A 12,492-nucleotide genomic window follows, 5' to 3' on the forward strand; every position below is an offset into this window, starting at 1 on the left:
CAATATCCATGGAATGAGATGTGCCAATGCTAATACAACTGCATACCAAATACCATTGACTTATTATAAGTCGTTCCCTTTAAAACAAACCTAAACACAAACATTAACTTGTAAACTATGTAAAAGTTTCAAAGTCAATGCACCATGATCAGGGTTGGAGCTTTATAATAAATTTGCATACCAAATATCATTGACTTAACATTAACAGTTCATCTTCAACTGATCTAATCACAAACTAATACATGTAAACTAAGCAAAAGTTTACAATTAAATTGACCATGACTGAGGGGGCGGGGCCAAATATTATCCATGGAAATGAGATGTGCTAATGCTTATACAACTGAACACCAATCAACATTGGCCTACCACTAATGGTTCCCCTTGAACTGACCTAATCACAAACTAATACATGTTAACTTTTCAAAGTCTATAGACCATGACTAAGGGGGCGGAGCCAAATAATATCCATGGAAATGAGATATACCAATGCTTATACAACTGCATACCAAATATCATTGACCTACCACTAGTGGTTCCCCATAAATTGACCTAATCACAAACTAATACATGTAAACTTAGCAAAATTTTCAAAGTCTATAGACCTTGACTGAGGGGGCGGGGCCAAATAATCTCCATGGTAATGAGATGTGCCAATGCTAATACAACTGCATACCAAATATCATTGACCTACCACTAGTGATTCACCATGAACTAGACCTAATCACAAACTAATACATTGTTGACGCCGCCGCCGACGACGACGCCGGAAACAGCATACCTATGTCTCGCTTTTTGACTCCGTCAAGGCGAGACAAAATCAATCAATCAATCATATGAAATCATTATTAAATCATATTTTCAAAATGATTTTTCAATCTGCAGACTATTAGGAATTCCATAAAAGAAGGTAATTAAAAAGATTGAAATTTCAATATTTTGAGGATTCATTACGACGAAATAAGCTTTGACGTAAGTATAAAAAAGAAGATGTGGTATGATTGCCAATGAGACATCACTCCACAAGAGACCAAATGTCACAGAAATTAACAACTATAGGTCACCGTACGGCCTTCAACAATGAGCAAAGCCCATACCGCACAGTCAGCTATAAAAGGCCCCGAAATGACAATGTAAAACAATTCAAACGAGAAAACTATATATACAGATCACATTCACGTTCGTTATACATCTGTGACGTTTTCAAAAACTTTTGGCTTCCAACGTTCCTGGAATATTTTACTGCAGTAACGCAGGAATGTTCGTAATATCGTATCCGCCCATCCTTTAACCTAGTATATTTATATATGTCATCCGTTAACATTCTCCAATGTAGTACTTCATAGCTCATTTGGAAGAGAGGTGGCTAATAATTAATATGGAGATGGTCCCTTCTTCGACAATAGGTTTGTACATAAACAATGAGCATAGCAAATTCATTTGTATACTAGTATATATGGTTAATGGGTGAGAATCCTAAATACCTCAAATCTCCTTTTTCAGACAAAAACTATGTATGATACACTTAAAAGGCCTCGTCATGACAGGTTAGAATATATATACTTATAAGTCTGGAAATTTAAACAGTGTTTGATATATTTAACCTTTTACGATTAAAGGCCTATGTCATGATCCCCAATGGACAAAATTTGTACCAGTTTTGCCATGACAATTTAGAAAAATATATTGTTAAGGGTAGGGAACATGAACCGTTATCAAAATATTTAACAAGTAATGGAATGAAAGAGACAGGTAATGTACCCAGGTGTCAAAATCAATAATGAACAAGAATCAAAGAGCTGATAGCTCTGAGGTGGAAGAATGTGCATCTCACGGTAACTTGAATTACAGTGAAAGCAGCCCACACCAACCCAGCCTGCTCTGTCTCATTATTGCTTTCGACGTATTTTTTTCTTCCAAAAATAATATTCTTTAATAATACTCATGTCTCAACCAAAACTGACTATATTAAACTAAAAAATCTACCAATACTATAGATTCAATAAATGTTCTATAATTCCATACATTCGTCTCAGCATGGTCAACTTGATGCAAGCAATTATACTAGTAATTGATTAGGTTTCACTTGAACATTTTTCTGTAAAAGTAGATAGAACCACTAATTTTCTGTTGTTAATAATATTTGTTTTTCATCTAACATGGCTAATATTTTTACACAAAATTACGAGGGAAGGAATGCTCTTTTCCGTTAGGTGTCAAACGGTCATTTTCTGAAATGTTTCATGAATGATTGACGGCAACGAATTATTGGTTCCATACTCGAGGGTCGTAATGGGAGTACTTTCATGACTAATAACGGTAAAAAGCTGTACAATTTATATGTTAAATCCCGTTTTTGATCACTTAAAACTTTGAAACGTAAGGCAATGAAGGTAATCATTGGGGACATTCCGACAATGATTGACATAAAATCTGCGTACTTTTGATATTGATTCCGTCAACTGACATTAGTTCGTACATTGATAAAACTGACAGTGCATTGTTTGAAGCGAAAAGCACCAGCAGATTTACGTGTGCTTTTGACTTTTTATTATCGCAATAACATACTAAAATATTCTAACTTTCGTTTTAAAAAAAACGCATGTTTTCTAAAACCGGAATATGCCTTGGTTGCGTTAAAGATCTAAACACAGACGGAACAACTAAATCCGCGTATTTTTGTCAAGCATCATTGAGTTGAAGTCGTTCCTCGTAGATACTTGAAATTAACATAAGATGCATTGTTTGAATTAATGAAAATTCTGTTTATCATTATTTTGAAACTTTTGGATGCACAATTAAATTTCCCATTTATGTACATGCGCAGATACGAAACCAACGTGGTTTGGATTAACCCGAATAATCAAGTTGTTTAATTCCGATTACTCCAACGAGAAACGGCGGTGGATTGAGGGCGCTGAATCATTCGACTTAGTTTCTGATAATAATTAAATTAACGCATGCGTACTACCAAATCTACTTTAAAAACCTCCGGTTACAAGTAAATAATAATTAACGTACATGTAAAATGAGATGAAACCTTATAATTGACATAATAAAAAGGCAGATATAAAAACATGATTGAGAAATTATAACACTAACGATAGTGTTTGTTTTTCAAGTCTTACTGTACATTTGGTTTATACAATGATGCAGATGATATTTGACAAACTTGAACTGTTGAAACCGATCATGTGTATTAAAACATCGGTGTCAAGATATGGAACGGAAGTTATGAAATAGTAAAGAACGGAAAAGAATACGGCAACACTCCTGGTGACGGTTCAATGATTTGACAGTCGGCAGTATAAGGTTTCAGAAGACTTCAAAGTCTTCTTCCACCAAAAATCTGATCAAGACAATTTCATGTGCTGTACCAATGTGCTAAATATCAACAGCCCATGTTAACGATAACATGATGAGCATGACGATATGCGACAAATCGGCTTATGGTGATACACCTGCATGCCAAATAACATAACCCAGTTTCAAAAGATAAAAGTTCTTATCTACACAAAGTTCGTTAAGAACAAAAGGAAGAAAAAGAAGTACTACTAAAAACATAATGTCATCAGACATAATTAGAAATGTATGTCATATCCAAATTATTTTTATGCTGCAGGTTGTGTGAAATATCCCTTCTTTATAAGGAATATCCTTAATTAGTTTGTACATGTTGTATTGTATGCCTTAAACACGATAGTATGTTTGATAAAAGGATACCACAGATGCAGCAACGTCTCCTTAAAACCTCACTGCTCATTTAGTGATTGGTAGAGATGATTGGCGAAGACAATTATATGGTGTGTGACGATAATTATACTTAAAAGACATGACTTCAGTTTATTCATTGCGAAATTTCAATTTTCATGTAGCAAATATTGCAGCAGAAACTGAATATGTCTTCCAGATTATCCTATCTATGCAAGCTGGTGTCACCTATCAAACTTTTTTTTAAAGGGGATTTCTGTTAACAGAGTAGGCACAGAAGCAAAATTTTTCTTAACAATAAAGTTTTATAGATACATCGGAAATCCTTTATATAATTATGCGGTTATTTAAATCGCATCTTCATTTCGTGACTCGTGACTTAGAGGGGCAATATAGCTACAAGATATAAAAAAAATAAAATATGATTTCTTTTTGTTCAATCATTAATGAAAGTGAAATAGTGAAATAATAATTCGCTTTTAGCAGCCAGTTTAGTTCAATTTTGTCAAAAATAAGTTAAGAAACATCGCCGATGAATTATTCACTTGCAAGTGAATAATTCGACCTCAGTGAATCCGTCTTCATGTGACCTTCAATTTAACCCATTAGCTAGAGATTGGTTACTCATGTATTAGCCGTGTTCAGTCAGTGAAACCAGGAGACCGAGCCAATTCATTTTGTCGTAGATGAAACCAGTTGTTCCACACCAAATGCAAAACCGCCACCATCTCCAACAGAGTCGGAATGTACTTCTCCACTATTAGTCTCATCAAATGACTTAGAACCTACATCTTCAGACAATAACATAACGTTCCCAAAACCAGACAACATCAATATTTTACAACATGGGAAATTGTTGTCAGCTTTAGATTGTTGGAAAGCAGTCCAAGAGAAGTCACATGTTTTTGAAGATGCGCCACCTGGAAATAAGTCAAACACATGGTTCTTAGTTACCAATGTTGATAACATAAGTAGAAAGACAAATTAGCGTCATTCCAAATATTGTGATGATTGTGGCATATGGGAATCTTCAAAAGGGAAAGTCTTCCACCAAGACTACTTATTATCAGACAATTTCCGGACCATATTTCTAAAAAATGACCAATATAGCACAAAAGTTAGACAGGGTGGAAAGACATTATTTGTACCTATAACGCCTCAACCAGAATCTAAATCCATTGTTACTATGCACCGATATAGTACAGTATTTAAAGATAACAATTCTTTTATAAAACACGTCAAATGGTTTAATTCGTCCTTTGCAAATGATTTACCATCCATTGCAGTGTATGAATATTCCGGTACCTACTCTTTAGAAAATGCAAGAATTAACTAAGAACCCACCCAAAAACGTTAGAAAAAGTAGTTGACGAATGTGCATCAAAAGATAATAAAGAGGTTTTCATACAGATGAATAGAGACAATTCTATACATGCACCCAGAGATACCAAACAAATAAGAAATGCCAAGTATCGAAATAAACTTAAAACACAGCCTGCTTATGCCAATGTTGCGGATGAAATTCTTGCCGTTGTCGGGTTGCTCGATACACATCCGTTTGTACAACAAATTATCCACAACAAAAATCAAGTACCAGCAATAGTGTGTTACACAGAAAACCAAATAACAGATTTGAGACATTTACTAGCACAAACGTCCGAGCATCCTCTGGGTGTTGACAGAACATTCAATCTCGGAAGCTTTTATGTCACATCCATTGTTTACAAGAACCTGCGGGTAAATAGAAAAGAAACCAAAGACCATCCAATCTTTGCAGGACCAATGCTTCTACACAAGGATGCGTCATACACAACATACAGAGCCTTCTATTCACACATTTCTGCCACACTGGAACTAGCCATTAATGATGTAGAACTTCGTCTCCATGAAAATATAGAGTTCGGCAGTGATGATGAAAAGGCGATGACCAAGGCGATAGAAAAGGCATTCCCAACCGCCAAACGAAGATTGTGTACGAAACATTTAACAGACAATGTACAACATTACCTTCAAGATCGTGTTGGTGTCAGCACCCAAGAAAGAAAAAACATCAACACAATCTTTGGAGATCACGGAATTGCAAGTGCAGACGACACATTGCAATTTGCAAGGGCAGATTCAGAACTCAAGGACTTATGCGCAAATTATCCTCAGTTCCTGAAGTATTACGAACAAAGTATTAAGCCTAGAGTTCAAGAATTCGTTAATGCACCTAATAGGCGTTTGGGCACCAAACAATTGTGGACGAACAACAATGAAGAATCCATGAACCGGGTGATGAAAGTGGCAGTCATCTGGAAGCCCCAACATGCCCCAGATTTGGTTGATAAACTATTTGACATGGTGGACTTCCAGTTCATTAATCTTCGGTCGTCCCTTCATCATTCTGGGGACTACATGCTTGTTCATTCATACAAACAGTATACTATAGCTGATGCCATCTGGAAAACCAAATCAGATGAGGAAAAACGAAAGCTCTTCACTAATTTCCTACAGGACAGTAAGAAAAGAAAACATGATAATATCATAACTTCCTCAGATGGACTTTATTCTGTTGTCAACAAGGCTAAGTCAATAGCCAGGAAACCTATGCAGAGAAAGAGACCAAGAACAGAAAGAGCCGAAAAAAGACATTAATCACCTTAACCATGTATTTATTGAATTGTTTTGTTATTGATGTTATCAAATTAAAATTTTCCAATTAAATTTTATCTCTCTTATTATTGAAATTTGACCACAGACAAAGTTTATCTACACTTGTTTCTTGAATTTTACACTTGAAATTTGAGGAAGATACACACACACACACAAATGGAAATCAGTCTTCGAATTTTCAACAATTAAATACAAATACATGTAATCTATAATTTATAGGTTATTTAAAACATTATAGTGGTAAAATTCTTTGGTTTTCTCGATGATTGGTCTTACATTAATTTTTAGTATGGACCCAATTAAAGGCCAAGTCAATTGGGGCGTAATGATAGTGAGTCGACACTAGATTGAAAATTTTAATTTATTTGAATAATAAAAGTCATATTATAGACATAATTAGAAATAACAACAACTATAATGTCTGAATTGTTACTATTTCGGAGTTCTGTGGTATATTTTTAGTGTTCTGTGGTATTCTGTGGTGTTCTGTGGTAAAAAGACGCTCCCAGGATGAACCATTTTGTTGACTGATTCGATCCACAAAAAAATTATTCTTATACAGGTAAAAACGATGATTAACTTATTTTTTAACCTATAACATGAAATTAAACAGACCTAGAAAAGTCCAATTGCATGAGGTCGCTATCCATTTATATTTATGTTTATGATTATATCGGTTTATGTGACCGTCGGCAGTCTTCTTCAGAGGTAATCTCGATGGTTAATTAGATGGCGTCTAGACTAAAATACACACGAAATGCTGATATATTATCGAATACGTGCATTGTTAATTGTTTATTTCAGACTTATTGTAATTTGGATATACGTTTTAGTATGTTATAAATCAAATATGAGAATTTAATTCAAATCGGTGAACATGAATTTGACAGCTAATGCTCCTTTGAACCACATTTACGTTCGTATAAACTTCCCTATGTTTATAACAAAAGTAATCCCTACCTTGATGGGCGGTAACATTTTTGCCGTGAGAATCAATTTATAATATAGATTTTATCATTTTACTTCTAATCCAAAGAGTTACCATGAGTACGATCTTTCAATTCACCAGTTGCGGATTCAGCTGTACGTCCCCTTTCGTCAGAAAAGTTTTTTGAATAAAATCGTAACAATTTTTTTCGGTATATACCATATATATAACATTTTTGGAAATTATATGATTATTACAATCATCCCAATTACAACTCAACACATAGAAGCCCGCTTGCAAAATTGATTGGAAAGAACAGATATAAAGAAGTCATAGGACTAGAGGTCGTCAAGGTTTTTGTAAAGACGTAACTGATGACATGTCAGGTAATTCTATCCTATTCTATATTGATAACCCCTCAGTTAGTTTTACCTCTTCTTCAAATATTATAGTTTTATCAGTTAACTGGATCTGATCTTTTTGCTGGCCGAATAATGAAATCTAAACGTTCAATCTAAATAGTTAACTTTTTACTAAAGTATGTACTGACCTAATCCCGAAAATTCAACATCCAAAGGTGTACAATGAAAATATGTTCAGTCTGTTAAACCCTGTCGAAGCGACTTTAAAATGATTCTGTAGATACATTTCGTTTAAATGTAAACAAAAGGCTCCCAAGAGCCTGAATTGCTCATCTGGTAAAATAAAATTCTATTTTGGTATTAATTTTTTTCATTTATTGTAATCAGTTTTGTTTGCTTATTTGTAGATCTTATTTAGTGATGATCATTTTTATGGTTTACAGTTTATACCTATCTGTTAAAGTTTTTGAAATAAAAAAATATCATTTCATGGCAATAAATCCTGGTATCTAGTGTGACAATTTGGTTATGCTGTCTTACTTGTAGATCTTGTTTTGCTGATTTTTTTTTATTATTTATTTTTGATTTTTTTAGTTCTCTCTAACATGTCTAACTCCTATAGTTTTTGACAAAAATGATTAAAAAAAGGATAAAAATCATCATTCAGGGGAAATAACTTCTGTAAGGAGTCCGTTGACAATTTTGGCCATGTGACTGATTTGTAAATCTTATTGTGCTCAGGAGTTTTGTTTTTTCTGTTTCTCTCTATCTATTATAGTTTGTACAAATACTGCAAAAAAATTTAAATCATCTTTCAAGGGAAATTACTCCTTTCAGGGGTAAACTGACAATTTCAACCATGTTGACTTTGTTTGTAGATTTTATTTTGCTAAACATTTTTGTTATATATTGTTGCTCTCTATCTACAATGTATCTTTGTTTCTGCAAAAAAAAATATCATAAAATGGGAAAAAATGGTCTTTTAAGGGCAATAACTCCAAAAAGAAGTCAGTTGACATTTCGTCAATTCCGACTTATTTGCAGAAATTGCTGTGCTTAACCATGTTAACATCTTTGCTATTTACAATTTCTCTCTACATATAAGGAGTTCTACAAAAACTAAAAATGGATAAAATCTTCTTTCAAGGGCGATGACTACTTTAAGGGATCAATTGATAATTTCTACAAATTTGACTGGTTTGTAGATATTATTTTTCTAAACACTTTCTATTACAATTTGTTTTTTTTCTTTTAAAGTTTCTGCAAAAAAAGAGCACAAATATGAGAATAAAATGCTTTGCCGAGGGCAGCCTGATATGACTGCAGAGGTGGAACAGTTGGGGCAAGTTTGGACACAATATTCAAGCTGATTTTGGATTGTGATCAAATTTTTGACATAATATAGGTTTCTGACACAAAATAAATTTTGTCAAAGATCTTAAAAATTTGAAATGGGACATTTAATTTACCTAGTATGGTCTATTTTCCAAAATCTAACAACATGGTTAGAATCACCATATAAAAAAACACCAAAAATTGAATTTCAGTTGAAATCAAACAAAATTTAATTTTGGACCCTTCAAACCTTAATATGGACTAATTTGAAAACAGGGCCCAAAATTAAAAATCTAAATGCACAATAAGATTTAGCATATCATAGAGCCGCAATAATTCAGTTTTTGATGAAATCAAACAAAGTTTAATTTTGGACCCTTTGGACCTCAATGTAGACCAATTTATAAATGGGGCCCAATATCCAAAAAAGTAATACAAGGTTAGAACCCCCAAAAATTAAAGACTTTAAATTAATCCCATTGAAATTGGTTAATAGATTTGTATAATAATTTACACACCCTGTTTGGTGTGTATCTCCTGTCATATCAGTATTTGTTGCTTTTATATATAAATAAATCAGAAATAATCAATTTTAAAAATGGAAAAATTTTGGGAAAAAAACCCAAAAGTCATAAAAAAAAATCCCCCCAAAAAATGAGGGAAACTAGAAAAATGCTTGTTTTTGGCCCTTTTTTTGCCCCTAATTCCTGAACATTTCGGGCAATTACTCCCCAAACTCAATCCCAGCCTTCCCTTTGTGATATGGAACCTTGTGGTACAATATCAGAGAGATCCATACACTTACACACAAGTTAATGTCTAGAAACTACAAAAAATGCTTGTTTTTGGCCATTAATTCCTAAACTGTTAGTACCATAACCCCCAAAATCAATCCCAACTTTCCTTTGTGGTATTGAACCTCCTGGTAAAATTTCATAGAAATCCATTCACTTAAACTATAGTCATGATAGTTATTGTCCGGAAACCAAATGTGTCTTCGGACGACAATGACGACATGATAGCATTATACGAACGCAAATTTTTTGTTGTCGTAAAAAAATAAGTCTTTAAAGGTCAATAACTCCCACAAGGGGTCAATTGACAGTTCGTCCATGTTGTTATATCGTATTTTGTTGAACATTTTACTATCATAAGATTCTTTCTATTAATATAAATATAAGGAGATGTGGTATGATTGCCAATGAGACCAATATCCACCCAAGTTCAAATGAATAGCAACAAGAGGCTCTCAAGAGCCTGAATTGCTCACCTGTAATTTTTTGCTTAAATCTTTAATCAATGATTATTTTTGCTTTTCAATATATATTAATGAATGGCTTAAAACTTCCATTGAAATGTTCTTTGTACCTGTCATATTTTCTTCAAAATCAAAGAAATGCATTTTACCCCTATGTTTCATTTTAACCATAGTGGCTATGTTTCTTGATGTTCAAGAAAATAAAATTCAAAATTCATACTAAATACTCTGAAACTCATTAACCCTAAGTTTGGCTGAAATTGATTCAGCAGTTTCAAAGGAGAAGATTTTTTAAAGTAAGCAAACTAAATGAACAAATTGTGAAAAACTTATTTTAAAAGGCAATAACTCCTTAAGGGGACAATTGACAATTTTGGTCATCTAACTTATTTGTATATCTTACTTATCTGAACATTTTTGCTGTTTACAGTTTATCTTTATCATTAATAATGTTCAAGATAACCAAAATCTGGTTGTTAGATTCATCTGAAAATTTCAGGGCTGACAGAGCTTGGCCCAATAAACATTTTTACCTCTCATTAGATTAGCTCTAAATGCTTTAGTTTTTGAGATATAAGCCAAAAATTGCATTTTACCCCTTTGTTCTATTTTTAGCCATGGCGGCCATATTTTTTTATGAAACAGAAAATAAAACACAAACTTGATTATAGATACCCTTAGAATCACTCAGCTTAAGTTTGGTTGGAATTAGTTAAGTAGTTTCAGAGAAGAAGATTTTTTAAAGTTAGAAAACATGATAAACAAATTGTGTAAAATTGTACTTAAAGGGCAATAACTCCTTAAGGGGTCAATTGACAATTTTGATCATTGAACTTATTTGTAGATATTACCTTGCTGAACATTTTTGCTGATCACAGTTTATCTTTATCATGAATAATATTCAAGATAATAACCAATAAAATGCTTCGCTGGGCGCAGCTTGATACGACCGCAGAGGTCGAACCCTGAACAGTTGGGGCAAGTATGGACACAACATTCAAGCTTGATACAGCTCTGAATTTGGATTGTGATTAAATATTTGACACAGCATAGGTTTCTGACACAGAAAGAATGTGGTCTAATAACTTCAATTTTTTTAATTTACCTATTATGGTCCAATGTCCAAAATCAAAATACATGGTTAGATTCAGCATATCAAAGTACCCTAAGAATTCAATTTTTGTTAAAATCAAACTAAGTTTAATTTTGGACCCTTTGGACCTTAATGTAGACCAATTTAAAAAACGGGACCCAAAATTAAAAATCTAAAAACACGGTTAGATTTGGCATATCAAAGAACCCCAATAATTAAATTTTTGATGAATTCAAACAAAGTTTAATTTTGGACCCTTTTGACCTCAATATGAACCAATTTGATAGCGGGCCCACAAATAAAAAATCTAAATACATGGTAAGATTCAGCATATCAAAGAACCCCATATATTCAATTTTTGTTGAAATCAAACAAAGTTTAATTTTGGACCCCAATTTGGACCAACTTGAAAACTGGGCCACAAATAAAAAATCTAAATACATGGTAAGATTCAGCATATCAAAGAACCCCATATATTCAATTTTTGTTGAAATCAAACAAAGTTTAATTTTGGACCCCAGTTTGGACCAACTTGAAAACTGGGCCAAAAATCTAAAATCTAAATACATGTTTAGATTCAGCATATCAAAGAACCCCATATACGGTATTCAATTTTTGTTGAAATCAAACAAAGTTTTATTTTGGACCCCAACTTGGACCAACTTGAAAACTGGGCCCATAATAAAAAATCTAAACACATGTTTAGATTCAGCATATCAAAGAACCCCAAGAATTCAATTTTTGTTAAAATCAAACAAAGTTTAATTTTGGACCCTTTGGACCTTAATGTAGACCAATTTGAAAACTGGATCCAAAATTAAAAATCTAAATACACGGTTAGATTCGGCATAACAAATAAATAAATGTGGTCAAAGATTTTACAAATCTAATGCGCCATACTGTGCAATTAAAGATTACTTCTTGAAATTTTTCAATATTTGAAATTTGAAAAAAAAATAATATTTGAAGAATAATTCTTTTTAATTTCTGAAATCTGAAATGAGAAAAAATTGACCCCCCACAATTTCTTTTTACCCCCCCCCCCCTTTTTTTCCCCAAACCATAATTACCCATTTAAATTTACCATAGTGCTAACTTAATCTATTTTATAATAGAATTTAAAATATAGTGTCAAATCTTTCATATGGATTTT

At 33.0% G+C, this 12,492-nt stretch overlaps 1 protein-coding gene across 2 annotated transcripts in view; it reads right to left on the bottom strand.

Moving 5' to 3' along the window:
* LOC127724021 (uncharacterized) overlaps positions 1–12,492 on the bottom strand; it is a 46,587-nt gene that overhangs the window by 20,516 nt on the left and 13,579 nt on the right. The gene's annotated exons all lie outside the window — the stretch shown is intronic.

This window comes from Mytilus californianus, unplaced genomic scaffold (genome assembly GCF_021869535.1).
Source record: "Mytilus californianus isolate M0D057914Y unplaced genomic scaffold, xbMytCali1.0.p SCAF_14, whole genome shotgun sequence".
Taxonomy (NCBI): Eukaryota; Metazoa; Mollusca; class Bivalvia; order Mytilida; family Mytilidae; genus Mytilus; species Mytilus californianus.